This window comes from Lepidothrix coronata, unplaced genomic scaffold, assembly GCF_001604755.1.
Source record: "Lepidothrix coronata isolate B3197 unplaced genomic scaffold, Lepidothrix_coronata-1.0 Scaffold151, whole genome shotgun sequence".
Lineage (NCBI taxonomy): Eukaryota > Metazoa > Chordata > Aves > Passeriformes > Pipridae > Lepidothrix > Lepidothrix coronata.
In genome coordinates this window covers 1,247,316-1,265,119 of record NW_016690331.1, presented here as the reverse complement: position 1 = coordinate 1,265,119, position 17,804 = coordinate 1,247,316, and positions in this window count along the sequence as shown.

Below are 17,804 nucleotides of genomic sequence, written 5' to 3'. Positions count from 1 at the left end.
GCCCATACATACAATCCCAAATCTCACCTTTGTCTGTCTTGCTGGAAGTCAACAAGTTGGAGGAGTTAAGTTTATGAGCCATAGGAATGAAATCACGAGGTTATCCCAAAGGGAAAAGGTGGACGTGCTCTACCTCAGCACAGCTTTTATCAGCAGGGAACATTCTGATTTCTTTCCAGGAGAAGGAGAACAACTCATAAGCTGAAAACAAGTAGTCTAGAAAAAAAAAAAATAATCCAGTCCTTTTTTTTTTGGTGATGATGGGAAGGTTTTAAAGGATACATCTAAAATAGTGAAACAGTGTTGAGCCTCTGGAATTTGCCTTCTGTTGTTTAAATGATCCGTGGCACAGTTTGTGACCCAGGCCACCCAGCACTGTCCCAAACAGTCTCCAGTCACTGTTGGGAAGTTCACATGGGTGGGGGATCTTCTCCCATAAGCAGTTTGGATGAAGCCACTCTTTTCTGGAGGCCGAAGGACTTTGATAGTATGGACACAGCCAGATGGTGGTAGTTGGCTTCTGGACCATAAAATGCTCCCTGGCACAATTTAGTCCACCCAAAGAGGTGTAGCTGAAACTTTTGAAGCTGAATTCAGGCATTCTGGGGGAGATCCTTCCTCAGTTACCTCTCCAGCTACAAATAGCCTGGATAAGCTGTAAGAGGGAGAGGGAAGATGAGAGATCTCTTACACCAATCATCCACACTGGAAATGACAAGACCGTTTGGAAGATCTGACACCACTTGAATTGCAGTTTAGTACTTTCTGGAGCATTCTGCTTTTTTTAGTGTTTGTGGAAAATAACAAGACACGATGGAGAGTTTGGATACAAGAATTGAAGGTGTATTTTGAGCCTCTGTGGCTGTGCCCTGTTTCAAAACAAACAGCAGCAAAGACATAAAGGTCAAGTTCAAACTGGGGGCAAAGACTAAGATGCAAAAGGGAGGAGCAGCAGTGCAGACTCCAAGAAAACATCCTTATGCACCTCTTCTTACAGGTAAACACATATTAGTCTGGATAGGTGAGCATGGGTGTACAGGCTTTGTAGAGATGAGGACAAGGTCATGCAGAGCTACAAATCTGATGCTGGATGAGTTTGATTCTGAAGTTTCTGAGAAGGACTTCTGGGGAGGTGGATTTGGCTGTATGGGCAGGAAAGTTAGAAACTTCATCGAAAGATGAGAAGAGATTATCCATAGGAAGAGATCAGGAGTACAGGTTAGCCTTGTTTAATCAAGGTTAATGATTTTTAAGTATTTAAATACTGTCTTAAATGTTCTGCGTCCCAAAGCAGTGTTAAACATAATGGGCCTAGTTCATTTTTACTGGCACAAATGAGAAATAAACCTCTCCACTCACTTGAGCTTCTACTGCATGCGAGATCAAAATCAGAGCCAGAGGCATTTGGAGTCTGAAAGAAATGTTTTTGGGTTTGATGTCTATTTTTGCTGCCTGTATTTAGAGCAAACATAGCCAGGACTGGAAGTGAGTACAATGTCTCTGAAGAGGTGAAATATTCCCAGCCAATCTGTAGTGGCAGAAATGTGGTACCTTATGGGCTTCAAATAGACCATCCTCATTAACCACATGTTGGGCCAAACTCCATTAATTCCTACAGCCCCTCAGGGCTGAATTTAGCCCATTAGAACAAAGTGATAATGGTTTTGGAAGCTGTTTTCGTGCCCTGTGCTGTAAGTTGGATATTGAGATACAGCATAAACTAGCTGAAGCCAAGATGTTTTATGCTTTTGGGCATTAAGTAGTTTCTTAGTGTTTGTCCATGCTTTTATCAAGGGTTCCCAACAGTACTAATTAGTGTACATTAATGATGGCTGAAAGTCAGGAAGAACTAATGCAGCAGGTGTGTTGGGGGTACTTGTGGTGTCTCCAGAGCCAAGTCTTCCTAAAGGGGTGTGAATTGAGCTGTGTCATGTGGTGGTATGTTGGCCAGTGATTGGTGGGACTTTACTAGTGGTAGTGATTGTGGGAGTGCCAGTGATACGGAGTGAAGGAAAACTAGGCAGGACTCTAGGCAAGACTACTGAAGTCTTTGTCGTGGCCCACCTAGGGCTGTCAAGGTTCATGTTGACTCTTGCATGTTTTAAACTGAAACAAGAAAGATATATATAATACGTTACAAAGAAATTCTTCAGTAGGAGGGTGGTGAGGCCCTGGCACAGGTTGCCCAGAGAAGCTGAGGATGCCTCATCCCCGAAGTGTTCAAGGCCAGGTTGGATGGGGCTTGGAGCAACCTGGTCTAGTGGAAGGTGTCCCTGTCCATGGCAGGGGGGGTTGGAATTAGATGACCTTTAAGGCCCCTCCCAACCCAAACCATTCCATGATTCTAAAACAGGTGGACAGAGTCCTTCCCACAAGGAGCACTGGGAAGCTAAGAAGTAGTTGACACACCTGGTCTATGTGCTACATCTAAGCCCTCCCCTCATTTGTCATTCCACTGGTGGCTTTTGACCATCTTAAATTTCTGATACGTGCTTCACGAGCTCAGGAGTATCAGTCACTGCTGGTGTTTAACAGCACGAATAGGACTTGTCAAACTTCTACCAAACATCCCAAATCACGGTCCCGTTCTCCCGCTGAGGCAAAGCAGGAGGAGGTGGATGCCCTGCTGACATGTGACAGTTTGTTGTTACATGATGCTCCTCTCCCGTGGCAATGCCAGCAATGATTCCACACATCCCCCTGCCTGACTCACACCCGGGCTGTGCCGAACTGGCATTACTTGGCTTTACACCTGCTGGGTAATTGTGCTCTCGCTGCCTTCAAGATCGGGCATGTGAGCTTCAGCCACTCTGAGAACAGCTCCACTGGAGCAAAAAATCCGCTTAAAGGGAGAAACAGAGCAGGCAGGAGCGCTGAGTCATTCCACAGCCCTCCTCCTCAGATAGCCTTACACCAACGCAGGGGATCAAAGGTGAAGTGACCTCGTGCATCGGAGGTGAGGCAAAGTCCTCCACATGGGCTGGAATGTGCATTAGCTCTGGAATGCAGACAGGCAAACACTGCCTCTGTTAGCAGCTGTAGGCAGGGGTCTAAGGTCATCTGCGTCTAAGGGGAAAAAGCTCCACACGTGTCCAGAAACCAGAGAAGTCAATGGAAAGATTCCCACCAATTGTGACTCGGTGCTCAGAGAGAGTACTCTTAGATCTGTTCTTCTGACCAAGGTTGGGGTTAGTCTGGGTGATGCTCGGTTTTGGACTACTGTGTTTTGAAGCTGCATGAAGTTCCAGGAAAGCCTTAGAACCTCTCTTTAATTTGCTAAATAAGAAACTTTCATCTCATCCTGTAATTCCACAATTCTCATTATAATCTCCAAAGAAACATTAAAATGGTTTAAAGGTTACTATTTCTCATCCCATATCCAGCCCAATCTGTTTATTTCAGTGGACTAAATATCAAGGTTGTTATTTCTGGGTGTGAATCCCTGGTTCTGCCCTTGCTGATTTCCATACCCCCTTCTGGCCTTGGTAATTAAACTAAGCAACCTTTTGGCTACTTTTAGAGGATTTTCTGGCAGGTCTTGTTTCACTGCCTTGTCACCTGGATCCAAAGCAATGAAGAGCCCGGTGCTGTTTGCCACCTCTCCTCCATTGCTCTGAAAGGTACAGGACAGAGAACACAAAGGTGTTGACCAAGATGAAAGAAGTTCTCTTGTCATATGTTTAAATCCTTTTCTCTGTGAGCCTTTTGGGCTCACAGGTGCTGCTACAAGGTAAGATTCATCTCTCTTAAGCTCAGACATCTGCAATGTGGATATTTATTTCTGTGTTGTCATCCTGGACCCCCTTTACTGTCCAGCAGTGTAACTCATCCTAAAGTAGACATTTTCAAGATGTGCCCTAAAGACCCTGGTTGCCTTCATGGACTCTTCTGGGGTCTAAAAAATCAGCTCAGAGATATACATCTACATCTGAGACATCCAGATTTGATTAGAGAGACTCAGATTCACAGTCTAGTTTTCACTGGGCCTCAGGATTTTAAAATCAAGCCTCTGTTCAGTCTATTTTCCCTTCAGTCAATCACCTCTGGAGATGGATTTGCCTTCTTTCCAAGATAGGTTGTGAATTTGGTCCTTAAAAGATCTGCACACATGGCCCTTTGCAGAAGTCATGCTTTCACAATTTTCTTGCCCTGGGGCATTCCTGCCTTTCCAACCATCCTCTAGGAAGTATTTTGTAACAGGGGAATATGAATAGGATGGTTGTTCTTCTTTCCATTACTGCTTTGGACACCACTGACCAGAATGCCCATGAGCACAGAAGCTGCCAGGGCAGAAAGCCCAGATGGGCTTCCCCAGTACCTAAAGGACCTTCCCCACTGGAGAGGGAGTTTTGACATGGACATGGAGTAATAGGACAAGGGGGAATGTCTTTAAACTGAAAGAGGGCAGGTTTAGATTTGATATTAGGAAGAAATTGTTCCCTGTCAGCGTGGTGGGGCCCTGGCACAGGTTGCCCAGAGAAGCTGTGGCTGCCCCATCCCTGGAAGTGTCCAAGGCCAGGTTGGACAGGGCTTGGAGTAACCTGATCTAGTGGAATATGTCCCTGCCCGTGGCAGGGGACTGGAACTAGATGATCTTTGAGGTCCCTTCCAATGCAAACCACCCTGATTCTATGATGTCCTCATGAGCCAATGTACTTGCAGAACAGGAGGGCTGCATCCAGATCACGCCTTATAACACACCGTGATGCTATGTAAACATAAAATATCTCCATTGATTGTAAGTGACAGGGAAAGGGAAATGTGTGATTTAAAGCAGCACCAGCTCTGTTCTAATCACAGATAAGCAGCACTGGGGTGTTGGTCAAATAGTGCTGCCCACTCTGCACTGCTCATGTTCAGACAAACTGTGGGAAGGATGTTTTTTTCTCTCAACACCACAGAGATCTGAGTGTTCCTATGTGTCTTTCCTACAGTGATAAAGACACGGGCTATGCTGACATGTTATATTCCTCTTATCTGGGGTGATTGTGCAATCCCACTGGTGTAAATCTCCTGCTTCCTACAGTGATGCAACAAGCTCTGCCTCTGCAAAGAGCGGGCACAGTCTGGCATAGCCCTGCCCACCCCAAAGCAAAAGGTGTGACTTGTCAGCAGGAAAATCATGGAAGTGATTATACAGAAGGGGGCACAAGGTTGGAAGTTAATGCAGGGGCTTTCCAGGAAAGCACCATGCAGTCTCCACAGCAATTCCTCCTCTGCCATGTGCCTTATGTCAGGTAACAAGAGACTGACTTACTCATCTGGGCAACCTCCCGAAATTCTGGGCAGGGCTGTCACGCTGCAGGTTGCTGCTACATGATCAATCTTTGGAAATACAGGCCCATCAGTAGTGCTTCCAAACCGTGTATTTCCAGGTCCTGCCAACCTGAGGACTCTAGGAATGACTTTCACCTCGTGTGACTTCAGGGAAATGAATCAGTGATCAGGTACTGCTTTAATGCCCCGTGTTAGCAGAGCCATGAGGCTGGCAGGTAGGAGATGGGACCTGTACAAGACCTGAGTCCTTCTAGAGTGGCAACTGGAAGCCAGGTGAGATACACCAGGGCGTCTGCATGATATAACTACTGTATCTAGGCACCTGCATTCCTTCCTGCACATCTACACCCTCAGTGTCTCCATCAGAGCTGGGCTGTTTTTGCAGCGGTGACATAAGTATTTTTGAGGTGTGGTTTAGCCAAACTGTTTTTGACACCTCTTTCAGTGAGTTGTTCCCCAGACACCACGGGCTGTCATAACTAGATTCCTGTGACTGCAAAGGGAACTCAAATTTAGACATTTACATGCAATCAGCCGAACTTCATCCCGGATCTGGTCTGTCTCACGCTGACATTAACTTAATACCAAGGAAACAGCAATCCACGGGGCTGGTTTTCCTTGCAATTACAGTGGTGTTGATGAGCTCAGATACAGAACCACTGCTTGGCTGTTGTCCCCCAAAGTAAGCTCTGACAGATCTTCATTATGGTAATGTTTTCATGGCTCCTTGTGTGAAAACAAGAGTTTCAGTTAAGAGTTATTTGTTTGGATTCAAGCCAGTTGCAAACGGCTTCGGTTTTAACAGGGTGTCCCCCGACGCTTTCGATTACGAGGAAGTGAGTAAGAGATGTTTTGTTTTACTGGTGATGCTGAAGGATAATTACACATGTCTGTATTGTTCCTGATCTAATGAAAAAGTTTCTCTCCATCCCGGAGAAAACATTTCAGTTCACTTTTAAGCATTTTTCATGTTAAGAAGAAAAACAGAGTGAAAGGAAATCGCTGAACAAAGAGACATTTCATAGTGAAATCCGTCTCAAGCAACTTATGTTTTTTAATTCTAAATGAATTCACTTGGCAAAACTGACAGAAATTCACAGTGTTGCTGCTTTTTTTTTTTTCACCAGAAAGAGCATTTGTCCCCCCCAAAATACGCCCACGCTGTTGCAGCTGCAGCGTTCAAAAAGCCACAGGGCTTTGGACCCTTGCTGGCAGAGTTTGGGGGTCCCTGCAGGGTGGTGGCAGCAGGTTGACAAAAGGCCCTTGGAAACCTTCCCTCCATGATACTTCCACAAGGTAAATGTTCCTGGTATTATTTGCAAAACAGTCATATGTCACGGTAAATGCCAGGTACAATAAGACCCAGACAGCAAAACAGTATAAATAGATGAGGGAATTCCTGGCATTAGTTCTGGAGCAGTTTGGGACTGGAACAAGTGAAAAATACAATTTCTCATAAAAAGAAGTTTCCTGTAAGTAAAAGAAAATCTCCCTCGTTTCCCTCCCCCTCTTCTTTCTCCAGATTCTACTTTTTCACCGGGGAGAAACCGACTGCTTCAAGTGAGTTCAACCAGAATTTCATTTTGCTGAACTGGCCTGATTTGGGATGCAGACCAACCTCTGAAAGGCTGAAATTTCCCATGGGAGCAGAAATTTTCTGAGTTTTGCTCATCTCTGGTTACTGCTTGCACAGAAATGGCCTAGAGCAAACAAACAGCCACTCTCCTAGAGCAGAGAGGAGAGCAGCCTGGTAAGTAGGTTAATTTGGTTGGGCTTCCCGGGTGGCAGCTCCTCGTCCTCTCTTCTGCCCAGGGAAACCTGTGCAGTGATCAGCTCTGCAGGCAGGGCACGGGCAAGCTTCCCTTCAAGGCAAAAATAAACTTACACACTTTTATAAACTCGGAGATCCCTCCCTACAGGAATCGTTTGCACACCAGGGCAGGCTGGTGTGGCCTGACACAGCCGACCTCAACAGAGCACCCCAGAAAAAGGATCACCTCATTCTACTTGTGAGAATATCCACTTTCAGAACAAAGCTAAGTCCCCAAAGGATTTTTTTGGTAGGCTCCATGAAACAGCTGATAGCCCAGATGGGACTTCATAGCTGTGGCTGGATTCTGAGAGGCTGCCAGCTGGTGATGCATCCCCGTTCGTGAGGTATCAGCACGTTGCTGGTGAGGATCAGCAAACGTGCCAAAGCTGGGAGCCTGGGGGGATGTGAGATGGACGTGTGTGAGTGGCTCTGGATGGAGGCAGCTGGTTCCTGCTCATTGCCTCTGTCTCCACAACACGACTGCAAGGACACATCAGCCTCCAGAGCTGATGAAAGGCTGGGGCAGGGTGGCCTTGGGGCAGCTGTGGGGAGAGCTGGACCCTCAGGTGCAGAGTGCTGCTGGAAGGTTTCCATCCATTTGTACAGGGCATGGGATGCAGGATCAAGCGATTTTGGCTCCTTACAGCAAAGACAGATGTGCCCTCTGAGCACTGCAGCCTCAGTCCTGAAGTGTTTGTGGCTTTCCATGCCAAGCTTCAGCCTTCCTTCAGCCATGCTATAGAAAAAGTCCTTTACTTCCCATCCGGGGAGAGAAAAGTGCCCTGCAAACAATTAACACCCACAATCCCCCAGTGAACTAGGGAAGAATTATTTCCTCATTTTTACCTGTCTGGAAAATGACAGAAATTAATTGACTTCTTCAAGGTCACTCAAAGAGTCAGTGGGAGATTTGAAAATGGGACCCAGGAGTCCTGACTGCTCTTGCTTTCTAGCCACTAGATACCCAACTTCAATTGCTAGAGAACCTTCTCCTAGGCTTTACAATTGTGATTAAAGATTCAAACAATATCGGAGCTCTAAGGGAAAAATAATTCACTACAACTTTACCGGGTGACGTGTGACTGGGCACAGCCCCCCTGGGAATACAAGCACTGTGTAAGAAGAGCTGCTCTGCTCTGTGCTCTGCATGCACATCAGGTCTCGGGCTCGATGCCAACTGACACGGGCACAGGTCTGGCTCCTGCCATCACAGGCAGCTCAGGTGGCTGCCAGGGCTCTGCTTGTCCGTGTCCAGAAGATGAGGTGCTGAACTGAAGCAGCAGCAAGCTGTGGGTTTACACTTTACTCCGGGCTTCTGTTGCATTATGTGTTCAAAAGTGTGTAGTTTGGCTGCTAAAGACGAGCAACCCGGGCTTTGAGAGTAACACGTGGAGTTCTGTGAATGCACCTCCTGCTCTGTACCCAGAACCAAAGCAGGGAGTTGGCTCTTTGCTCAAAATCATCCTGTGTGGAGCAGACAGCACCTTCCACCAGGCTCCTTATCCCCTTCCCTGGGCTCCCACCTCACAGCCCTGTGCCCCCTCAATGCTCAGTGACCTATTTCCGATGCCACCTCATTTCTTCTCCCATCAGGGCACAGGGACACCCCCCATCACACCCACTGCTCTGTCCTTGCTGCAACCCAGCCCCACAAGAGCCCTATAGCAAGGCCAGCAAGGGGAGTGCAACCTGCCCCTTCATTTGCTCTTGCCTGCTCTGATCTCCCTGGGATCACCACTTCCAGCCCTCCATCTCCACCAGCAAGACCTGTCCCAGCCATGTGGCCCAGCAGCCCGACTGACTCACTGTTACCCTCTAGTGCTGGACCAGCCAGGTGACAGGAATCTCCCCAGAGAACACAGCACTTCAGGCAGCACTGGATTGTCCTCTCCACTCCCAGACAGCACAAATTCAAGTCCTGGCCCCAGTGACTCATTGTAGGGTGCTGAATTCCAGCCCCTGCATGGTTTGCTGAGCCACTTTCTCTGCTCTTGCATCCCAGACGGGCAGATTTGTCACTCAGTGGTTGGTAGCATGGACAAGCTTTTTGGTTCACTTGATTATGCATCTGCTGTGGGTTTTGTTGTTCCTTCCTTCCTTTTTATTTGAGACTCGCCCTGTCATCTCGAGTTTTGTTCTCCAGACCTTGTTTGCTGTGGTTTTGGTGGAGGGACCAGTAGCAGGTTTGCCCACAGAGAGGTGAAATGCCTGCCAGGAACATTTAGGGAAAACTTGTTCTGTTGGAAACTCCTATTTTTATAGGGAAAGCACTGCTGGTGGGAGAGGCCAGAGTTTGCTCCCAGTCTGCACCAGTAAGGGCTCACACACAGGAAGATGGTGAAAATGCTGAATCCCTCTTCTACTTTCCCTGCACTCTCTGAGAATATTGTCATTGGTTTCCAAACAACCAGGATTTTCTCTCTCTGCTGGGAAAGGAAGGGTTGAACATCTTAAGAGCAGCCTTTATGGGCTGAAGGCAGGCTGTGAGGCTGGGAGCAGAGTGCTGGGATTGGGCCAGGGTGAAGTGGGGAGCTTGAAAGGGGGATGGATTTCCTGGGGAGGGTGGAGAAAAGGAATCGCTTGCAGCAGCAGAGCTCTAACCCTACTCCCCCTCTGCTTCCAGGGGAAGAGGATTAGCAGTTTTCCCTGGTTGGATTTGTTAGTGTTGGGCACCCAAATTAGATGTCATCTCGCCCTAACCTGGCCACAGCCCTGAATGCCAATGATTCAACACTGGAAATACTAGTAAGGCTACTTTCCTTTTCATGGTTTTCCGTTTCTTTTCTTTCTTAATGAGGGCCTCAAATTCCTTGTTTCACACATGCCAACACGTATTATAACTTGCTCCTTAGAAAAGAGGCCAGTAGTCACGTTGGCTGTGGGCTCAGTGCTGTGTAATCAAGAGCTTGCTCTGGCCCCTGACACATTTTGACCTGTTTTTCTGATAAGCTGAGCTTGTTTATGGCCATGCATGAAATGCAGCTTGTGGTTTTCTGTCCTAGTGCATCTTGTTTGACTATATTTTAACTTCACGGAGTGTTCCCATTGATAGAATAAACATTGATAATTCATACAAATCATTCACCCTTTTAGATCCTGTGATAAAGCACGGGGAAAGTGTCTTGCCTACACCAATGAACTGAGCAAAGCAAACATACTGGACGATAGGTAAGGGGTGTTTAGAAACTTTATGGCCAGAAACAAACTCTTTGAGTCTGAGCAGTTTTATACACAGTCCACGAAAATCCTCCCCCATATTCCTGCAATGTGTCCAGCAATGCATTCTTGAGCAAGGCATCTGTTCCTGGGAAACACACAGGGCACTGCTCAGTTGCCTAAATGGAGGTGTAGTGGGTGGGTTTTTTTGAGATGCTCTGAGAATGTGAGGCATCCACACAAATCTGGCAGGAAATGATGCAGGCCTACAGGCTCCCTCCCTCTTGGACTAGCTGCTGAAAGCCGGGCGAGATACCCCCAAGATCCTCAAGAAGTGTGGGATAGAGATGTGTTGACAACGGAGTTGAGCTCCCTGCATGATATGAAGGGTAGAGTTCAGCTCAGAGAATTCCACTGTCTGCAGAGTGGTGTCCACATGAGCAAAGGGTGCCTGTCAATCCAGTCAAGGGACCCCAGGGAGGGATTCATTTGGCCAGAAGAACAACTCTGTTGGCTGCATTAGGAGAGACTCAGTTTTCTAAGCATTGTCATCTTCTAATTTGTGAGGTGCCCCAGCCTATCCCAGACCAGCATATATACCATGGATACCTGTGGCATCTCCAGTGGCAGACATAAAAAAAGGACTTAAAGGAGGCTCAAGTCTGGATAACATCAAATTCCGGAGAGATGAAGGTCTCCATGGGACTTCTATCATGTCTGCCAGCAGATATGTGTGCAGATACCCAACACATCCAAAGAGCACTGGGCGTTGAGTTTGGAAACTGAGCTGACCACCAAAATTTGAGTTCATCACTCCTAACCAACATTTATAATAGAGTTGTATCTAACGTGGCCACTCCCAGCTCCCTTTACCATAGGTAGTAGGAAAGGTGCACTCCAGGGGCATGATTCATCTGCCCAGTTTTGGATGTGTCCTCTGGGAAGACAAGAATTACCCTTTGGTTCTCCTGGCCACACAAACTAGATCTCTACAGGGTCTAAAAGGATCACAGCAAGATAGGAGAGGGGGTTGGCTTTTCCCTGTAGATACAGACATTAATCAGAAGAATTGCATCTTCAGGAGATAGGCAGTCCACCAATTCCTCTGATAGATTTTTCCCTGTGACTGGTAACAGTCTCATCTGAATTTGCCTGGCTCAGTTTATGTCCTGCTTCTCTTCAGTAAATTGAAGGATCCTTCAGCACTGCAGTGAGTCACATATTCTGATCTTCCCATTGATAAAATAAAGAGCTGGAGCTGCTCAAGGCCTTGACGGATTGCTTCAAATCCTTAAGAACTGAGATAACACGTGGTTGAGCACATTGTTTCCGTCAATGAGGACAAATGGAGCAAATTATTAAGTAATTTTGTGTTATGAGATAACTGACTTAATAACACCATCGTGGCACAGCCATCTACAACAAATCACAGCACAGTGATGTGCAAGCCACTCCTGAATGGGAGAGTTTAACTGTGTATCAAAGTGTGTGTGTACAAAGAGAGTCAGAAAGACCAGAAAACTGGAGAGAGAATATCCAGTGGATGTAGTCACAGGAATGCTGTTAGCATTTTCTGAGGAAACAGAGAGAAGGAGAGCAATAATTCATTTGGCTTTCATGTCTTGAGTTATCTGGAAAATGGATTGGAGCTGTGAATTCAGAAAAAAAAGTTCAGTTCTTTTTCACCATTTCTAGACAAAAATAGAAAAGGACTTTCTCAGTGGATGGAATTGCACTGCAGATATCTTGATCCTACAACAAGGTCTCCTGGTAGAAGCAACTCTGAATTTTGACAACTGCTTGAATAGATGCCTTTCTTGAAGCATTCTGACTACTTTCTTCAGAACGTGTTATTCTATCCCAGATTTTGGAGTAGGACAATGAGTCTTCTCTGTCTGCCCCTTTGAAACTGCTCAATGGCTTAGAATAGGCTATGGCAGAGTTCAGAAGAGGGAAGGCCAGAGGTAATTGTGTGGCTGGCAGGTGGCCTCATCTCCTTCAGGGTAGGTCCAGACACCATGACTAACCTCACTGGTCATGATCTTGGCCTCAAATCCCTCCGGAGAGATGCTAAAAAGGTAAGCATATAGGATACCTGAGGTCAGTAGGATTTGAGGATGAGTGATAGAGAGGTCTCTTGATGCTGGAAATGAGAGAAAGACTTGAACTACACCCCAGAAAAGAGTTCTAAGGCACCACTACTCAGTGAATCCCACTCCTGGCGCAAAACCCACTGCCAAATCTGGGAGCAGGAGAGGGACTTCCTTCCTAGAAACACCGTAGTGTTACCCTGGGGAGTGAAAAAGAACAGAAGAGCACTTGCAATTCTCTTTCCGGGCAGAGTTCAGTTGAATTTTAAACAACCTCACTCCAACCTCTCCCCATGACAGCAAATGTCACTTGTAAAGTGTGTAATTTGTGCCTGCAGCCTCGTGTCACCCAGGTCACATGCAGACATATACTCCCTGCTGTTCCCTTCCCTGCTTTGAAAGGATGTGGGTTTAGAATGGCCTGGCATCCCAATGAGGCACCCACAGGTCTGGGGCCTCTCTGTAGCACACGTAGGATGATGGGCTTTGGGGAGGAACAAATGTCCCTGCTGCCACCGTGGCCACCTCTGTGTGCAGCTCCCTGCACAGGGCTCAGGGCACTGCTGGTATGGGGTGTCTGCATCGCCCAAATCGCCAGCTGCTGGGGGCTGTGGGCCTGCAGGGTCTGCTGAGGGGGAGAGTTCCTGCATCCTCTTGGGCAGATATCCCTGCTTTTGGCCTTGGGCTCGTGTTCTTCCCAGCTGACAGACCACTTCTCCCTCCCTCGGCGTCGCTGCGTTGGCAGCACAGACGGTGCTCTCAGCACCCTGTTTCCCAGCCTGACCTTGCAGGAGTCTCTTCTCTCACTAGAGAGCTGACACTTATGGTTGCTCTGCCTCCTACAAACCCAACCTGTGCTGGAAGGGAGCTGTGAGACCCTTGGGAAGCCCTTGGCACATCGTGTTGTGACCTATGACAACAGGAGACCCTTTGCACATCTTCAACGCCGTGTTGGCCACGCGATGACAGTGACAGGGTGGGCAGCTGTGATGCTCAGTGTGCTGCACACCCCCTGGTTTATCCCAGTCTTAGGCTTCTTCTGTTGGAATTAATCACGTTTCAATAATAATAATTCAAAAAAAAAACCGGTCCTGATCACACTAGTCCTTAACTACTTTGTCTTTTTTGTCTTTTCTCGTAGTGAAACCTTGGCGGGGTTAAATAACTTCGTGGCACCATCCAACTGAACAACTGTTAAACAAGTGCTTCATCATTTTGGGAAGTGAAACTTGAGCTTCTCCAGAGAGCCAGCCCAGCAAATGCCTTCTGAAGCCTGTTTGTAAACTAAGCAGGCACACAGCTCTCCTGGAGGTCAGGGAGATGTGAATCTGCACTGATAAATGAGATTCAGGAACCACAGGTGGGTGATCCCGTGAGGCACTTCAGTTACTGACTGAATTTCAAAGACAACACGAATGAAAGGTGCTGTGGTCATCTCTAGACACTCCTGCCAGGGTTAAGGCCCTATTTACCAATCAAGAATAATAAAATTTTACATCTTTTAGAAAACACTTCAAGATCTGCTTGTGCTAAGTGCCTTAGAGAAACCAAATATTGCTGTTATTATTTATTCAAATGTCAGAAATGTGTCCACCCCTGACAATCCCATCATCCAAAAGACGTCAGAAAGGGAGTATCCATACCTTCTTAGCTGTACAGTGTGCATCTGAGGGAGGTTAGGTGACTTACTCAAGGCTACACAGCAATATGTGGAAGAGGCAGGACTGATTTCAGTGCCACATCACTTGGGGCTGTCCTGCAGTAAAGCTCGGCTTAGCAGAGCAATGCAGTCCTTACAGAGAAGGCTCCTGGTCCCCTCTGGTCTCCATGCAGAGCTATGGCCATGCTGGAGCCTGTGACAAGTGAGCTTCCTTCTGTATCCCTCATACCAATACTTTGTTCTTTCTTCAGTCCACTCATAAGCTTCTGAATCCCTGCTGGAACCCAGCCCATGGGTGTAAACACCTGTGGCAGAAAAAAAGTTTCCTCTAAAATATTTCTGGTACCTAAAGTACTTTGTATAGGTTAATTTATTCCCTCTTCTTTTAGGTGAAATGCACACTTTGAACTTCTGTTGGGAAAGGAAGAAAAGATTTCCGTTTTAAAACCTGAAAGGAGGTGAGGGACATTGGGCTTGCCCAGCCAGAGAGTGTGTGAACAGCACAGGAACCGAGTCCCCATCAGATCTAACGCCTGTCCTTAATTAGACAGGCTTTAATATGTGGTGATTAAGTAAATTAGAGCTCAGTGGGAAGAGGGAAGGTGCTCAGCACCTTGGTGAGTCACGTCCTCGGTGGCTCCACCTTCTGTGCCAGCCTGAGGGCAGGAGGAGAGGATGCTCCTGTGTGCTCCTGTCCTTGAGGCAGCACTGAGGCGAGCTGACAGAGCAGGCCAGAAAAGCTTGTCTTGTGGAGGGTTTGGTCAGAGATCGAGACAGGACCTCAGTTTTCAGACATGTCAACCTCATGCTTTCTATGAAGGGCAGTGAAAATAAGTCTCATGTCCCAGGGCTGTGCTAAGCAGGCCTGTCACTGAGCACAGGTTCACCAAACCTTGCAAATTCCCTGTTGGATCTGCTCTTGCTCCCACTGAAAACCTTTGATACCAGCTCAGCTGAGGTCAGACCTAGATTTGTAGAGGGAAACCAACCTGGGTTGTTTTTTGGGTTTTTTTTTGAGGAAGTATTTTTCCTACAGAAAATTTTTTCAAGTACTTTGCATTTTGTCATTACATTGCTGAAGCCCTTCTTTTAAAACAGACTTATGAGCTAAGCAGGGACTCTCTTTGCAAGGCTTTTTTCTATTCCTCTTTTGCCCTGCATTGTGCCACAGGACTGGTCCTCAATGGGTGCCGTTAATAAATAAATCCTTCCTCTGTCCCCTCCTCCTTCAAGCCAACCCAAGGGAATGAGAGAGCACTTTAGCAAGTCCCTATTAAAGTGATGGTAAATATAAACCCTTGATGGAGAGCTGTGGTGTAGGAATGGATTGCCCAATTTCCTTAGAGCGATAGAGACGTGCGTGTCATTAATAAAACATCTTATTATATGGTTTTTAATTATTTTTCTCATCTCAGTGGAGATCGTTACCTCTGCTTACATGAAAGAGCAGATAACTCGATGAAGGTTCTTGTAATAAGCATTGTTGGAGCCATCATCTGCCAGAGTATCTTGGTAATTAATGGTTTGTTTAAATTCCAGTGCATAATTGTCTTTGCGTTCTTGACTGCGACTGTTGGCTTAGGTCCTAATGGGACATTTGTAGAGAAAACAGGAAGGCAGAGGGGGTTTAATTCAGCACAAATGCTCATCAGCCAGGTGTGCTTCAGTGGTGTCACGTCCCAGTGGTGACACTGAGAATGGCTGTCGTCGTACAAGGAAACAGCATCTCTCTGCCGGGCATCTGGGCTGGGATCTTCCAGCAATTTACGGTGCCTGACACTGGCGTGTGGATTTAGGAGTAGGACTAAACACCTTATGAGCTAAGATCAGTGGGATTTTCTTCTAGTGGCTTCTCCAAGCTCTGAGCACCGTCCTGTGTGATGGCACAAGGTGTCTGTACAGGAAGGACTGGGAGATCTGATTCTACTAAATATTTTCTGGACCGACTGGCATCGTGCCCTTTCAGCCCTCGATCCAGCTAGGTTGGGGCCCCAAAGCACTGCACTCACTGGGCTCCTTCTCCTCTACAGAACAGCATGAGAAGACCTTTCTCCCTGTCCTTTCTGCAGCCCTGCAGCTTATTTGTGCTGCTGTCCCACCTGATTTTATTGTGAGACCTGAAATACCTGGTCCTTGTGTTCCCCATCCCCAAACTTGGTGCTGACTCTGACGCTTGGTGAAGTAAGTGCAGACATAAAAAAGGGCTTCCAAGCCTTGTAAATATGGAAGAAATTTTGAAAATGTGATCCAGGCTCAGCTTAAAATTCTCAGCAAATGTAAAAAAGAAGTATCCTGCTAAAAAAATAAAAAATGATTATGACATATATCTCAGTAGATGCAAATCCTGAGGAGATGAAGGGACCAAGGGCTCTGCTCACACTGCTTTGAAGCCAGTGGGTCATGGCATTAGCTATGTTGGGACTGTCACTTTGCCACCACTAGAGTATTTAGTAAAACTGCAGTTTGACAAATCCTGAAGTTCAAAGCTAATTTCAGTCAATGACATCCCTCTAGGACTGGTAGATGGGTGCACGTCCTCACTGAAGAGGTTAACACTGTCAGATGAGCAACAAAAAACATAGCTGAAAACATCACCCCCCCCCATGCCTGGAGAATAAACAGTGAGAAATCCCTGCTTGGAAGGTGTCTGTGCCACAGGAGGCAATAATTAGAGCTGGGATCTCAAACAGTAAATAGTGGTTTTTCTACCTCAACGACTTCATGACCTGTAATAGTTTTCATGGTTCTCTGCTATAATGAGATCTCATGCTTCAGGAAAGAAAGCATCCTGACATTGGGAAGGGAATCTCTCCTCCACATGCCACAGATCCCCACAGGTGACCAAGGACAAGGTGCATCATGCAAAACTCCCCTTGAAACCCCCACTACCAGTGCCTGCTGGGTATTTAATTTATGAGCCAAAATGTTGAGTAGCTGCTAATTGCAGTGTGACAAGTGAGTGGCTCATAATCCTATTGTTGATTATTTTTGGGAAGCCCCCTGTTACTGTGGTGACAGCCTAGAAGGATTGAGTGTGGTATCTTAGATGCCTTTGGGCACTTCTGTTTGTGAAAACACGCTGTGTTCCCAGCTCCTCTGGCATCAGATGGATGGGCTGCTGCCATCCAGCTGTGGCCCTGAGCCAGTGGAGCAGCACAAAATGGTTCTGAGTGGTGGCTGGGAAGAGGGTGAACATCACTGATGGTGACCGTGGGTGAACATCTCACCAGTCAGGATGGATTTCTCTGAGTTGCTATAATCAACTTCTTGTGGATGTTCCCGGGGAAATTTTGAGCTGTGGACATGTTGGGATGGTGGGAATGCAGAGAGGTTCTCTCTTCCCAAGGTCTTGTGTTTTGACAGATCATCAAGCAAGAGTCCATTTGTGAGTTACCATGGGGGTCTCAGTTTGCAGAATAAGGCCTAAATTTATCTGCTTTTGAATTATAGAATCCTAGAACAGTTTGGGTTGGAAGGGACCTTAAATATCATCCAGTTCAAACCCCTCTGCCATGTGCAGTGACACTTTCCACTAGACCAGGTTTCTCAGGTCCTCATCCAACCTTGCCTTGAACACTTCCAGGAATGACAAGAAACAGCAGCAATCTCTCTCCCTCTCAAGCACCCGTGGCTTCTCTCTTGTGTTAACTGTCCTCCTCCTCCTGTTTCTGCAAACGCTGTAATTCGAAAATAGAAAAAGGAGAAGAATGAAGCAAAACAACTGCTTAAAAAGCCCTGAAAAAAAAAAAAGAAAAAAAAGGGGAACCTAAGATATAATTATGCCTCTTGGATGATATTTTCCTCTGGA